We start from the raw sequence: 14,610 nt of genomic DNA, 5'->3' as shown, positions 1-14,610 counted from the left end.
TAAGCCCCAAATGTCTAGGACACCTGCTGAGCCTTTGAGCCCAAAAGGTTTCCCCAACCCAAACCTGCAGTCTGGAGAGACACGCACATCATCCTCAATCCCAGAGCTCTGCAACTCTGCACACCAAAACCCAGGAGCCTGTATCTCCAAATACTATCTGTTATAGAGTAGGGCAACATCTGCTTGACTGCTGAAGCACCATCACCAAAAACAGCAAGCAGGCTCCATTCATAGTATGATTGGCAAGTGCCAGCTGGCAATCCCGACAGCCCACAGCCTGCAGCCTGCAGAAGACTCCGCGATGTTTGGGATCTGCCACCTCAGTGTCTCCTTCAACATGTTCAGGAGTCACAGCATGCTTTGGTTTTGCCTTTTGCCTCACGTGTCAGAGTAAAATTGAGTGCCAAGATGCAGCCTTCATGTCTATGAAACTGCAGGTCGGTTTCATAGAGGATGAGGCTGCAACCTTGCTGGAAGTTACCAGGCATTTAAACAAAGTGGGGCCCCTTCAGGAAAGGGGTGCATTGGTTTTCCATGTTATACTACTGCTTGAGATTAACAATTTAACAGTAAGGTTTTAATGGATTTCCATAACTGCGCAGGATTTATCAGCTACTGTAAGGCTATTTTGGTAGACTACCAGGTTTAATCATTAATCACTGCAGGTTTAGTCAACTCTAAAAGCATCACTTCTCAGCAAGGATCATGCCAGACAGGTGCAGAAATTCAAAGCCTGAACAGCTATGGCTTTGTTCCTAGCAGCAAGGCGAGAAAGGTCAATATTTTAGGTGAAAATGGATACACTTTCAGTTCTCTCTAAACTACAGGTGAAACTTTTCTCCCTCCTTACATTAAACATATAATTTTAAAGACAGATTTCAAAGAGTGCGTGTGACACTCTTAAGCTTCAAATACGTACGTGTTGAGAGGTTAGGAGAACATGAAAACAGTGTTTCATTGAAACCCGTTTGTCATTTTTAATCACAGGATAAAACTCCAGAAGAGGTGTGACTGATGCAATTTAAATTTTCACCTGACAAACTGAATTATTCATCTTGGCGGCGCCTACGACAAAAGACCAAGCAGAGCAGGCAGTCAGTCAGCCACCAGCCTCAGGAGCTGCTACAGAACGTCCTTGAGAAGGAGAAGCCATGTCTTGCAGCACCACAGAGTGATGTCCTGCTCCTTGCAAGCACAACAGCCAGGAGGGCCCAGGACCTTGTCCTTGTCCCCACTGCTACCTCCTACCTTTTGTTTTCCAAAGCAGGGGAGGACTCTGGGCAGGCCCACTGATAAGAAGTGCTGTGGTTTGCAAGGAAGGTGACAGAAATGAAGCTGAGGCCTTTATCTGCACCTGAAAAGAGCTGTGTGTTCTGTACTTGTGGCTCAGACAGGGAGGACTAGAGGGACTGTGGAGCTTTTTATTTGAAACTGAATGAAAACTACCTGTTGCTAGCCACTACTACATTTGCCAGTGATGGGACCTGAGGGAATGGCCTGAACTCGTGTCAGGGGAGGTTTCAATTAGATATTAGGAAAAGGTTCACCAAGAGACTGCTTGGGCACTGGAACACGGCACTTCACCAGGGAAGTGGTCACAGCACTAAGCCTAGCAGAGTTCAAGGAGTGTTTGGAAAATACTCTCAGGCACATGGTGTGATGATTGGGCCAGGAACTGGACTTGAAGATCATTGAAGGTCCCTTCCAATTCAGCTTATTCGGTGTGTCTGTGAAATACTCCAAGCTCACACTAAGTTTTCAAGGAATTGCCTTTTTCCAATGGAATATACTTGTCATCATGCCTTGTCACCCCAGCTCTGGAAGATATCTTGCATTTTTCAGAACTGTCTTAAGCAATGCTATATTATTACTCTTATGCCCCAATTTTGTGCCTCTCTAGTATTAGTGATCAATAGTTTCCTCATTGCATGTCCTACCAGAATTGAGAAAGAAATAAAGTTCTAAAAATTTCTACAGTGTTAATAAAATGGGGTTTCCATTCACCACACCTTCAGAATAGTAGGTTAAGAGTAGGCTACCCAAGGTCTTAAAACGAAGACTAAATGCCAGCAGAAAGCAGGATTCCTTGCCTGGAAATGTAGAGATGTTGGGCTTAAACATGAGATTAGTCAAAGAGTGAATTCTGCTCAGCCCACATCTTCAGTATGTTTTTAAGTAGGAAATAATTCCATTCATTATGTAAACTCTTATTCAGACTCTTGTTAAGGTTTGTGCTATCCCTTCTGAATTTCTGGACAGTTTCTTTCAGGCTCAGGAGCCAACATTTAATTAAGAAATATTTAACAGCTAGTGTTTTTTAAACAATGTCACGTTTGCAGAAATAATTGCATATTACATCTACTTTACAAAATCAAAATACAGCCAGTGGAAACCAGATACAAAACACATGCTTTCAGCTGAGCTCGTTTTGTTTAGAAAATGAACAGACAATGTATTTCCTTGGCTGAGACCTTGATCTGTTTGCCAAATACTGTCCTGCAGAGCTTTTTCTTCCTACAACAACATTCCAGGCACAGAGGACACTATCAAGGAAGCACACTCACAGTTCTGCAGGTTAGGTACAGTGATAACCTTGGCATGCCTTAAAAGAAAGGTGGCAAAGCATTTTCAGCGAAGTACACAATGCAGTATGTAGTTAATGTATCTGTTTTGTCCCTTTATAGCTGCTCGGAAGCCGGAGAGAGATGGGTATCTTCTTAGGCAATTAGAAAGTTTTTAACATAATGTTTTGTTGTCGCATCTTCTAGTGCATACCAGCATTTTTTCGCTTAGGGGAAAAAAAAAAAAAAAAGCACAGCAAGATTTCTTATGAATCTATGGAAATATCAAACACCCATATAAATTTCCACAGACTGGTTTAAAGAAGGAGGCATAAATACACCAAGTGTTCTTCAAAGCAACATCACAGGATCAGAAGGTCATGGGGGGCATCTTTTTTTGTACTGGCTATTTTGCTTTTAGATAGAAAAAACACTGGCTAGAGTTAGAAAGGGGCACTTCAGATGGTGGAAAATGCAGGACACAGGGAATCAGGAAAATAAATTGCAATACCCAAACTTCTACTGGGGTGAGGCAAGGTGATTCAGAGCAACAAGGGATGGGGAAAATACAGTGATCGTGTCTGCAAAGCGGATAGGTTAAAACAACATTGGAGCTTGAGAGGGAGGAAGTCCAAAGCCAGGTAAAGAGTTTGCTTTAATACAGACATTACTGTTACAGAAGCTGCTGGTATCCTACTGGTCAATGTAGGCATTTTGCCCCCATGGGTAACCCCAAAACCATGCAGTTTGCCCTGTACTGACAAGAGACATTTTATGTCTGTTCCTACAGCACAGCAGTGGGAAGTTGGCAACAATTTAAAAGGAAAGAACTTTTTTTTATTCTTCAGCTCTGCATCCTTAATTCAATCACTGTCCCCTAGGGCTGAGAAAAGGACTGGCTTTACTGCTCTGCATTATCATGTTGGCAGAGAAGCTACGCTGAAAAATATTCCTAGTTTATATATGATGCAAGTGTAAGAAAAACAGTTTCAGGTTCACACAATGAAAAATAAGTCAAGAAATCTAAGTCAAAGAAGTAGCAGAGGAGGATAGAATACTTTCAAACCTTAAATATGAAATTCTGTGTGGTTGAGCTTCACAAGAGCTGTGGTCAACGGGTAACAGATCAGAAATAACAACCTTAGCACCAACACTTAGAAGCATAAGGCTGGCTTTTCAAGTATGTTTACTTTAGCTTTCAAGTAATTTCAGCATTTCTTTCATATATACTTTCAAGTATATCAGCATTTCACCATCACAATAACTGTATGGTATAGTTAGTTTGTGCAAATAAAAAGTAGGTACATTGTTTATGCAGACAGAAAGCCTGGTTAAATATATTTAAATATATTGATGAAGGAAATGGGTGCTGTCTTTTCTCCCTATCTTGGTAAACTGGTGAGGACAGAAGCATTGTCTGCTGGCTCTGCTTCTCCAACCCAGGCATGAAGGGATTCCCAAGATCAGGATAGTGAAACAAATCAGCTATTCTCTATTTCTTGGGAGTGTCAAGATTAAATAGAGTGGCACGCGAAGTGGCTGTGGTTGATGGCTTGGTTTTTTTTCCAAAATATCTACTATAGCCCATGAATAGATAATTATAATCCACAATTACTAGTAGTGGCACTGAGGGCAGGACTGAACACAGAAAGCAAACCACTGTCAATACCAGATCTAAGCTGGCATAGAGCCTGTCCCCAGCCTCTGTTTTCTGCACTTCGCACACTACCCCTGCAAGTAATAGATGAAACCCCGACAGTGCTGGCACTGTATTAAAGGATCCTCCTAATTGCCATGCTTCAAATTCCAGCTCTAAGCCTGCTAAGAGAAAGTCTGCAAAACTCTTTAATAAATCATAGAAATCAGAGATGAAAATTAGGTCATGTCACCCACGCCTCCTATCTGCACCATGAGTCTGTTACCCATACAGTGCTGCCGAGTGCTCCGTCTCGACAACTCCTAAATGATTCAAGTGCTGAGGTTTCTCCCAATTCCCCAGGAAGACTGTTACACAGCCCAGTGAACATCACCATCCACAGGCTTTTCACTGACCAGCCTCATCCTCTCCGTACCTATTTTATCTTTGTCCCATTTTGTTCTGTTCCTATTTATATCGTCCTCCAACTTCCTCCAAATCTGCTCTTGATGCTACCTCAACCACTATCCAGCAAAAATTGTTGCTCAGGAAACGTTCTTCTGCCTCTCCTGTAATACTGCTGTAGTGTGCTGCTATTTTTAGGAGAGAAAAAGGAGGTGGTAAGGGAATGAAAGGCTGCCAGCTCCAGCTGTACAAGAATAATGCTCCAGTACAGTGGAAACTACATTACAGTGTTTCTCTTTAAGCACATATAATTGACCAAAGCCTTAGTCTTCTGGAATGATCTAAATGGGTAAGACAGAAGAAATGGAAAAGACAAATTCCAAGGTTAAAAAAAAACCCTTGTCATTTCACTTCACCTACAGCTGGGCTCCTCCTTCCAGGGCTGTTATTGAAATTTTACAACAGCACTTGCCCAGTGAGACACTTGGTAAAGTAGCCACACATTGCCATTATCCTAGAATAATTTAGGTTGGAAGGGACCTTAAAACTCACCAAGTTCCAATATCCCTGCCATGGACAGGGACACGTTCCACTAGACCAGGTTGCTTGAAGCCCCATCCAACCTGGCCTTGGACACCTGCCCCTTGGCAATGTGTTCAGGCAGATGGTATGGATCTTGGGGTGTTCTGGACAGGTCCAGGAGTTGGATTTTATGGTCCTTGATGGGGCTTTCCAACTCAGTAGATTCTATGATTCTATGACTTTCAGGGATGCGGCATCCACAACTTCTCTAAAAAACCTGCCTATTCCTCCTTGTCCTATCACTACATGCTCACGTAAAAAGCCTCTCCCTCTTTTCTGTAATGCCCCTTAAATGTCCCAATGCAGTCTACCCAGAGCCTTCTCTGCTCCAGTCTGAACAACCCCAACTATTTTAGTCTGTCTTCTTACCAGAGGTGCTCCAGCCCTCTGATCACATTTGTGGCCCTCCTTTGTATCTGCTCTAACAGGTCTACACTTTTCCTGTGCTGGGGACCCACAGGTGGAAGCAATATTCCAGGTAAGGTTCATGAGAGTAGAGTAGAGTAGAGAGAACCACATCCCTCAGCTGGCTGGCCACACTGCTTTTGATGAATCCCAGGATGCTGTTGACTTTCTGGGCTGTGAGCATGCCTTGCTGTCATGTTGAGCTCCTCTTACACAAACACCTCAGTATTTCTCCTCAGGCCTGCTCTCAATCCATCTCTCAGCCTGTATTTGAGCCTGGGTTTGTCCTAACCCCTGTGCAGGGCCTTGCACTTGACCTTGCTTCAAGAGGTTCACATGGGCCCACGTCTCAAGCCTGTCAAGGTCCCTCTGAATGCCATCCCTTCCCTCCAGCATGTCAGCCACACCAAACCGCTTGGTGGTGTCAGCAAACTGTGCGATCATTAAAAAATGATCAATGAAGAAACCTGCTTACAAGAAGCCACTTCACCTTGGGCCAGCCCCTCAAGCAGAAGCGAGACCTATGTTTTATGCCTGCTTCAAGACAAAGTGACATGCTGACCTCCAAAAAGGCAGCTGCCCATCGTTCCCCAACCTCGCTGGCCAATGCCAGTGCCAGACACCGCACACAGAGGGCTCTGTGCAACCAGTGCCTGGACTATCGAGACTGTCTGGTCAAACTAAAAGACCCTTTTAGGGTCTTTCCTGAGCACACACTTTTATACACCACCCACTGTCTTTATCAAACCTCGTATTTACTGATACACAAGGTTAGGAACCACTATCAGTAACAAAGCAGAGGTATCAGATTTTTTGCTACAGATAATTCTCACAGGCAAGCAATGATGTTTCTCTTTGTATATATGCATATGTCCATGTACGGACACCATCTGTGGGGCACCTTCAGGAATCACACTCTGCTGGGAGCAGAGGGGCTAAGCTCTGTCTGCACCAGCAGTTGCTCTGCAAAAGCAGTAATTTAATTGAAAGAAAACAGTGATACATACAGAGCGCCTGGTGAAGTAATCATTTCCAGTGTCCTTAGAAAGATTTCACCTTCCTGACCCAAGCTACAATTTGGTTGGGTCAGATTTTGATGCCTCAATCTAAACCAAACTGAGACTTGCTTCACAGCCAGGCTTACCAATTTCCGTGGGAAGACTGACGGACTAAGATACTCCCCGACATGAGTCAGGGTGCAAGAACAGGTCTCTCAGTTAGTATAAACATACGTTTCCTAGGTCTGGAAGAGCTGGTGTGTTTTTTTGGTTGGTTTTTTTTTTTTTTTTTTTCTTCTTCTGTTCTTCACAGCCTGTTTACATTTCCTGGCTTATTAAACTAGATTTTATTTGCAGCCAGTACATCCTAGGGAACCGGAGGTGTTACACATAATTGCCCTCAGATTCATAAGGACTAAACAAAGTAACCTCCACCACCAGGGAGTCCTCCTGCTCCACTGCTAACAGCAGTGTCAAGTTCTCTGGATGCCATGAGTGGTGCCACCTCCTGCCACCAGGGAAGAGGCTGCTGGTGCACCCCAGCATGCGGCTGTCTCCCAGGACTTACCTCCGCCAGGGAGGTGGAGAGTGCTGTGACTGCGCTGCAAGGGATGAAGCTCTGAGGATGAGGAATATGAAGGAATAATCCCAAATGAGGAGGAGGAAAAGCAGGGCAGGTACTTGGCCACTTTCTTGGGTGATGGGAAAAATGGAGAGTGCCAGAGGATCAGGTTCCAGCAGGGATTCCACCAAGGAGCCCAACAACAGGGGGACCCCACCAGTGACTGCAGCCAGGGAAAGGGCACATGCAGGGGGAGTGATGGGGAAGAGCCTGAACTGGAGGAGCAGGGCATGACTACAGAGCAGAAGAAAACCACAGGCCTAAGTGTGCCTTGGTCTGATATGGACAGGGCCAGGTGTTTTCCCTACCTCTATCCCATGAACATCCCACTGTTCATCCACAGGGCTCCAAACAAAAACCCACCAGGGTCAGCTGTTGCCACCTCAAATTATTCACTCACGTGCTAGCTGCAGCCCACCTGGGAACAAAAAAAACAACTCCTTCCTTATGGGAAAAAGGCTGCAGTAAAAGCCAGGCAATGGGCACGTGCTACACCTTGGCAGTCCCAAATTTAACATAGCCCTAAATTAGAATCATCAACCATTCTCTATTTCACACAGGAGCTTTCTTCTCCCAAGACTCACATAACAGAGCAATGCTGTGACAGAGCAATGCTTCCCCCTGTTCCATTTGCCAATAAACATCTGTTTCATACAAATACCCACACATGAGCAGGTATTCAGAATTGTATCCTGCTTTTTTCTCTTCACATTCCCTTACCCTTCCTGAAAATATATTTTTTTATATTAACATCTGCTTTCCATTTATTCTAGCCCTTTATCCCCAACACATGCTCCGAGTCCCCAGTTTCCACGTTTTTCTTTAACCCTTTAAACTGAAAGACTTTTCTCAATGGGATCAAACATCTGGTGGGTGATCCTCATGCAGATTTCTGTACTTCTTTTGTTTCTCAGCTTGCCAACAGATCAGTTTTGATAGATAGTGAAGCCACTTAAAAGGAGTCTATCTGTGGCACACCAAGTATTTCCAAGATCTATAAAGGAAAGGGTAAAAATTGATGAGGTCTCTGTAGAAAAGCTCTTCCCCCCCCCCCCCCAATTTTTTTTTTTGTTCTGTGTACTTTTTAAACTTTCATTTATGTAATACTCTTTCATATACTGCATCCCATAGGATGCAAATAGATTCATGATTTAATAGAATATCATTTCATTTTTGCTTTTACCCACTTTATTCAAGAACAGCCAGTTCCGCTGATACAAAGATGAAGTAAAATTTAAAGATTTCATTTTCCCCCAGAGACAAAAAGCTGACAATTACTCAAATTGTATTATATCAATTACTAGGAAAGGTGCAGGAGATACTGATTTTGCTGTCTATACAGCACACTGTCACTCAGTTGTCCCAAATACTGACCCATTTCTGCTTTTCCAGAGGTACTCATCCTCAGCAATCCTCCGGAGCTTCCTCTGCACTGATGGTGATGGTGACAACAATTGAGAGTGGCAGGGGAGGGAGCAAAGGGCCTGTAGGTTTTCTCTTACCAAAGCCACGGAAAGTGCTTACGCTCCTCTTCTCCACTACCTAGGCTGTTCCCTTTAAGAAATTGAGATCTTCCCAAAGAAAACTAGCCTTTCTCTTTGGGTGTTTCAAGCCAGCTATTGAAAGAGGCAGTGCAATGTGTCCATATACTCATTTAGACCTGGACCATTCCCCAACCATTATAAATGGCTAACACTGGAGATTGAAAATTTAGAGAAACATGCTATAAAAGCTAGCTAATCTATCATTCTTCCAGTGGTTCATCTCTTTTAAAGACTTCCTTTATGCTACTGACTCAAACTGCTTAGTGATGCTTATTTAAGTCTAGTTCTGGGTAACACTCTTATACTCTACAACTTTTGTACAAAATAGAAGCAATCCATCATCCAGAATAAACACTTTTTCAGTCTAATTTTCAGCTTAGTTGACAGCAATCATATTTTTCAGTTATATGCATGCATTTATACTCACTTGATTAGAGAGAAATTTTGTTTGAACAAAACACTTTGAACATTCAAACACTGCAGTCATAAAATATTTCCTGTAAATATGTGATAAATAAGATGCTAAACCACAAAATCCTAGTGCCATGCTATACACATTGAAAAAACACAATCCTGCAGACTCACAACAGCCCTTCCTGCATAGACTGACTCTTTGTTTTCAAAGCCCAACTTATATTAAACATGCACAGAACACACAGAGATTCTCAGCCAAGGATGTATTTTGATGTGACAAAGTCACATAGTTTCACACTTTTGTGTTGAAAATGCTGTAGCCCAAGAAATAAAGCTGATGCTTCATCTCATGAGAGACAAGAAGTCTTTTATAACCACTTATAAATGGTTTGATGTTTTCCCTCAGACAACAAGCAGTCATTTACTGGTACATGAGATTTCCATGAAACAAGTCTGAATGTCACCCACCGTGAATAACACATTTAACACATTTCAAGAACTTTCTGTTAAGTCAAAATCATGCCTGAAATACAAAGAAGTGACATTTTACATATTTTAAGAAAACAACCATGCATAACCCCCATGAAACTCACAAGCACACATCAAACAACAAACACAACAAACATAGATGCGACCACGCTGCTGTGGGACAAATCTACTATCACCTACCCCTTTAGATTTCAAAGAAAATCTCTGAATAACAATTATTTCTCATTAAAGACTAAATATTCAGCAGGTTTCCACTACAGACAAGAAAAGACTTCATCCCAATTAAATGAAAAATTACGTAAGTTGTAGCTTCACCTTCACTTGCTCCTTCTCGGAAGAGAGAACAGAGCCCCAACCCAAACCAGCCCTCTCCAGCTTTGGTGCAGCTCTCCAGCAGTCAGACACAGCCCTGCCCAGTGAGGAGCCGCCAAGCAGAGGCGCAGGGGGAGGCTGGGGATGGGTGCCACACCCTGCACCCCCCCTCCCCCGCAGCTCCTCCTCAAGGCTAAACCTGCCCACCGCAGCAGCGGGCTCCCATGGGATGAGCTCCTGATGCGCATCCGAGCAGCTCCTCATCCTATGGGGAAGCCTTCGGGGAGAAAAGGCCATCAGCTGCACCACTAACAGAGGGATGCGACTGCAGGCAATTAGTGACGGGAGAGGCCAGGGCTGTACTGGTCTCATAAAATAGAACCAGCGTATTTTTAATGTTTCCCGATGTGTGTCGTGTTCTCTGCTGCAGCAAGCAGGTCTACAGCATGCCAGCAGCTCAAGGAGCCTTCATGTTCATGCAGTGCCATAAGGAATAAACTTCCAGCAGCTCTTACCCCAATGCAGTGCTCTCAGGCTCTCCTCTCCTCCCCTGATTGCCATGCAGGTCTCATCCTCACACTAGAGCTGAAACTTTCCAACCCAAGGAGACCAGCATAGCAGTATTTGCCTATACTCTATTATGCATGTACACACTCAGAGGTGCAGCAAGAGCAGTGAATTTAACAACATCATTGATGCTGCATGATGATCTTGACCTTTTAATACTCTGTGAAAGGACTCTTCTCCATAGAATTAGAGAAAAAGCACACATTCAACTGCATCTGACCTTTACTGGTCCAAGCCTTATGTAGTTTGCTTATATTCTTATTTTTAATGGGATTTAGTAATACTTGTTTTCTTTATACAAACCTTTCAGTTTTCTATGGACAGAGATAATTGCTGACAACACTAAAAGTAAAATAAAAAGGTATCACTCAGCTCACCAGGCTGTAAAAGAACAGATGTGCATGGGACACACGTAACCAGTGAAGCCACTTAAAAGGAGTCTTTTGGTTTTTGTTTTTTTTTTGTTTTTTTGTTTTTTTTTTTTTTTTTGTTTGTTTTGTTTTGTTTTTTTTGGCAAGCGGGTCGTTGGTTTTTTTTTTTTGTTTTTTTTTTTTTGTTTTTTTTTTTTGTTTTTTTGGGTTTTTTTTTGTTTTGTTTTTTTGGCAAGCAGGTCTCTGACTTTCAATCATTTTGACAGAAAAGACCTCTAACATTGTAAGTAGTTTCCCTTCAACTTCGAAGCAACGTGCATGTTCAGTGGAGGAAACAGTTTCCATCTCAAACAGGGGCACACACCGGAGAACAGTGGTGAGAGTAACAACCGCTTTCCTCCTCCAGCACAGCCCCAAGAGAAATTAAATCAAGACAGCACAAGGCCAGACAGGGATGATTTGCTATTGCGATTTCCACAGGAGTGCAAGTTTTTAAGCTTCTCGCTACATGTGATGAAGTTTCGCCTTTGAATGAAAAATGGGACAACCGAAAAGGAGAAAATCCTTTCCCACCGACCCGCCCCGGTCCCTCTCTGGCAGCCCAAGGGCGCGGGGCCGCACCCGGGATGCGGGAGCACCGACGGACCCGCTCAGCCCTCACGCTGGTCGCACCCGCGCCTTCTCTATTCCCCTTTCCCCACAGACCTGGCCGAGCACCGACACTTCCACGCCGCGCTCCGCGGGGCCAGGAGTAGGGATGGGGAACAGTGAGGGGTTCCAGCGTCCGAGCCGCGCTGCCGAGCACCTGGGAGCCCGCGCCGTGTCGGGCAGGCAGGGAGGCGCGATCCGCGCGGCGCGGGGCGGAGCGGGGCAGCCCGGCCCGGCGGGGCCCCTCGCTGCCGGCAGGGAGGGGGCCGGCGCGGTGCTGCCACTGCAGCGGTCCGGGGCTGCGATGTGCTCCGTGCATAACCACACCCACCGCATTGCAGAAGCCACGGCCCGGGGCGGGGGGGTAGGGGGTAACCCCCCCACGGCGAGCAGCGCAGCCCCGGCCGGGCCCCTGCGCCGCCCAGGTGTTGTGTCCCCCAGGTGAGCGGGGCACGGGGGCAGGCACGGCCCTAGGGGGGCTCGGGGTGCGCCCCACCACGCCACGCGCCTCGCCCGCCCCCCTCCGCCGTGCCTCTGCCGCCTACAGAAGTTTCCCACAGAAATGCGTATCGTCCTGAAAAAAATTAAAATTGCAATCGCCCTCCCACCCTCGGCCGCCCGGCAGAGCTGCGGCGGGAGCAGCCGAGCCTGTGTGTGTCCCCGCAGAGCCTCCGCCGCCCTCCCCGCTGTGCGGGGGGCACCGCTCGCTGCCTGCCCCGGCTCCCCCAGGCAGCCTGGCCGCACGCACACGCCGCCCCCCCCAACTTAAAAATGGCTCCTAAAAATGATGCAAATATATATAGACATATATATTTATATATATATGTCTATATATACACACACACATATGTAAAAATAAATACGCATAGGCTATAAAAAGGGGGAGATGCAATCTGCCGCCGCCCCCCCGGGCATACCCTCAGCTCCCCGCTGCGGGGAGGGCACCGCAGGCAGCGGGGCCGGAGCGGCGCGGAGGTTCCTCGGCCGCGGAGCGGAGCGGCGGGGGCGGCGGGCGCGGGGCTGCTCCCGGCGCGGCGGCGGCCACGCGTCAGCAGCGGCAGCGCAGCCCGGCTCTGCCCAGAGCGAGCCTCCGCCGCTCCCCAGCAAATCAGGGCTGCCGAGGCTCCTCCGGCGAGAGGGAGGGAAAAAGGAAAGGGGAAAAAAAAAAAAAAAAAAAAAAAAAGGAGAAAAAAAAAAAAAAAAAAAAAAAAAGGAGAAAAAAAAAAAAAAAAAAAAAAAAAGGAGAAAAAAAAAAAAAAAAAAAAAAAAAGAACTGTACGCAGGGGAGAGCGGCTGAAGCTGGATGCCAGCAGGTTTGTGGAGGCAGCCTGCCCTACTTCCCTGCCCTACACCGCAAGCTGCTCCCCGGGCATCGCACAGAGCCACTCCGCCAGCACAGGGATCCCCACCTGTGTCCGGAGGGATTCGGCCGGTTTTTGGCTCAGCTAAATGAATCCGTGTATTTAGAGAGATCAGTACAGCTGCAGCAATTTCAGGCAAACCCTTGCGATTGAGAAGCTCCCTGTCAACTTAAGAGCAGCAAGCTGTGAGCTGGCAAGGTCTGGCTTCGAATTACATGTGGGGGTTTTGATGGGGGGGGGCATGTTACCAGTCTTTTCAATTTTAATTTTCAGTGACAAACTACATGTTCTTAAAATATGAACCGTATTTCCCTCCAGAAGATTGCCAAAATGTAAAAAAATAAAAGTCCTGTTGCACATCAACTCCTGATCCAAAAGGGATAATGTAAAACCGAAGATGACTTTGAAGTTTGTACTCCAGTACAGACCACAACATGCCACGTGTCAGAAAGCATCAAAAATTTGTAGTGCATACAAAAGCAGTTTGGGAGGGGATTATTCCTACTTGCACCATTCCAATGTGGTAAATATATAGCTCCTCTTAGAGCACAAAACTGACTTCTCCCCTCTATACACACAGGAGTGAGTGGCTGCTGGGTTTGAGAATGCTGCATCACCATGATCAGAAGCAATGCTCATTTCTTCTCTGGGGGACCAGAAGCAGCTGAACTTGCTCTTTTCTGGAGGAGGAATTGACCACAGGAAGGGCAGTGATGGCTTGGCTGCAGAAGTGCCACAGATGAACACGGTCTGATGCTGCACCTTCAATCCTGGTACAGCCAAGTGGATAAATGAGGCTTATTCTCTCTTTAGATAGGGAACTTAAAGAGCTCCCAAAACTTATGAGATCCAAATCATACTCAGGGCTCTGACATGAATCAAGGGGAGAGGGAGGGGCAGGGAACAGCTCTTTTAATTAGCAGCATCTCTGGGGGATTTAAGAAGAGAAGTAGGTTTTGACAGTAGGCAGAAGCACAGCATTTCTCAGATCTGCAAAACTGTGCTGTTCTGTATTTCACATGGAATTGTAGCCAGCCACACACCACCCTCTTCACCTGCTATGCCAGAGTGCTGTTGAGCAGATCTGGCACACTGTAATGTGCCTGAGAAGGAGAGTTCAAAAGGAAAATGCATGCCACCAGCTAAGAGAGGGCATACCTTTGGTCACACAGTTGAAATAACAAGACTTGTATACTCTTTTCCACCAGGAGCTCTGGAAGCCATCACAAATCACAAGAGAATGGACTTGACAGCTAAGTCGCACATTAGAGTTAACAAGATTTGATTTGAAAAAAAAAAAAAAAAACCAAAAAAACAAAACAAAAGGAAAGTAAGAAAAGGACTGACTTGCTCTGAATCAAACTGAGTCTCAAAAGCAAACTAGGAGACTCAAGAAATATTTGTGAAAAAAACAGTAAGAATTTCCCAGCTCAATCTTTGGCAGCTCTTGCACTGCCCATTACAGAGGAAGGTGTTGACATCACTTTTATGCAGACACATCACAGGAGTATTAGTGGTCCCCAGCCACCCATGTCATCCTTGAGCAGTACTGCAGGCAGATTTACCCCACAGTTACACTATTCTCTGTGATCCCTTTTGTGGATATTCTGCATACGTAATGGCATCTTTCATCTGAGGCTCTAGAAGGCTTCCAGCACACTGATTTAACCTCAAAGCATCAAATGGTATTAACAG

At 45.4% G+C, this 14,610-nt stretch overlaps 1 protein-coding gene across 2 annotated transcripts in view; it reads right to left on the bottom strand.

Moving 5' to 3' along the window:
* EPB41L3 (erythrocyte membrane protein band 4.1 like 3) overlaps positions 1 to 11,714 on the bottom strand; it is a 94,621-nt gene extending 82,907 nt beyond the window's left edge. The window contains exon 1 of one of the 2 annotated variants that reach the window (XM_041399283.1): positions 11,612 to 11,714. The gene's annotated coding sequence lies outside the window, so the exon portion shown is untranslated. Of the gene's footprint in view, positions 1 to 87; positions 142 to 11,611 lie in introns of those variants that run through there. The other variant, XM_041399284.1, reaches the window with a different exon arrangement.
* Positions 11,715 to 14,610: the final 2,896 nt, after the last annotated feature.

Source organism: Onychostruthus taczanowskii, unplaced genomic scaffold, assembly GCF_017590055.1.
Source record: "Onychostruthus taczanowskii isolate IOZ18803 unplaced genomic scaffold, ASM1759005v1 scaffold16, whole genome shotgun sequence".
NCBI classification, from domain to species: Eukaryota; Metazoa; Chordata; class Aves; order Passeriformes; family Passeridae; genus Onychostruthus; species Onychostruthus taczanowskii.
The sequence above is the reverse complement of the archived record's forward strand: the minus strand, read 5'-3'. Positions and strand labels throughout refer to the sequence as shown.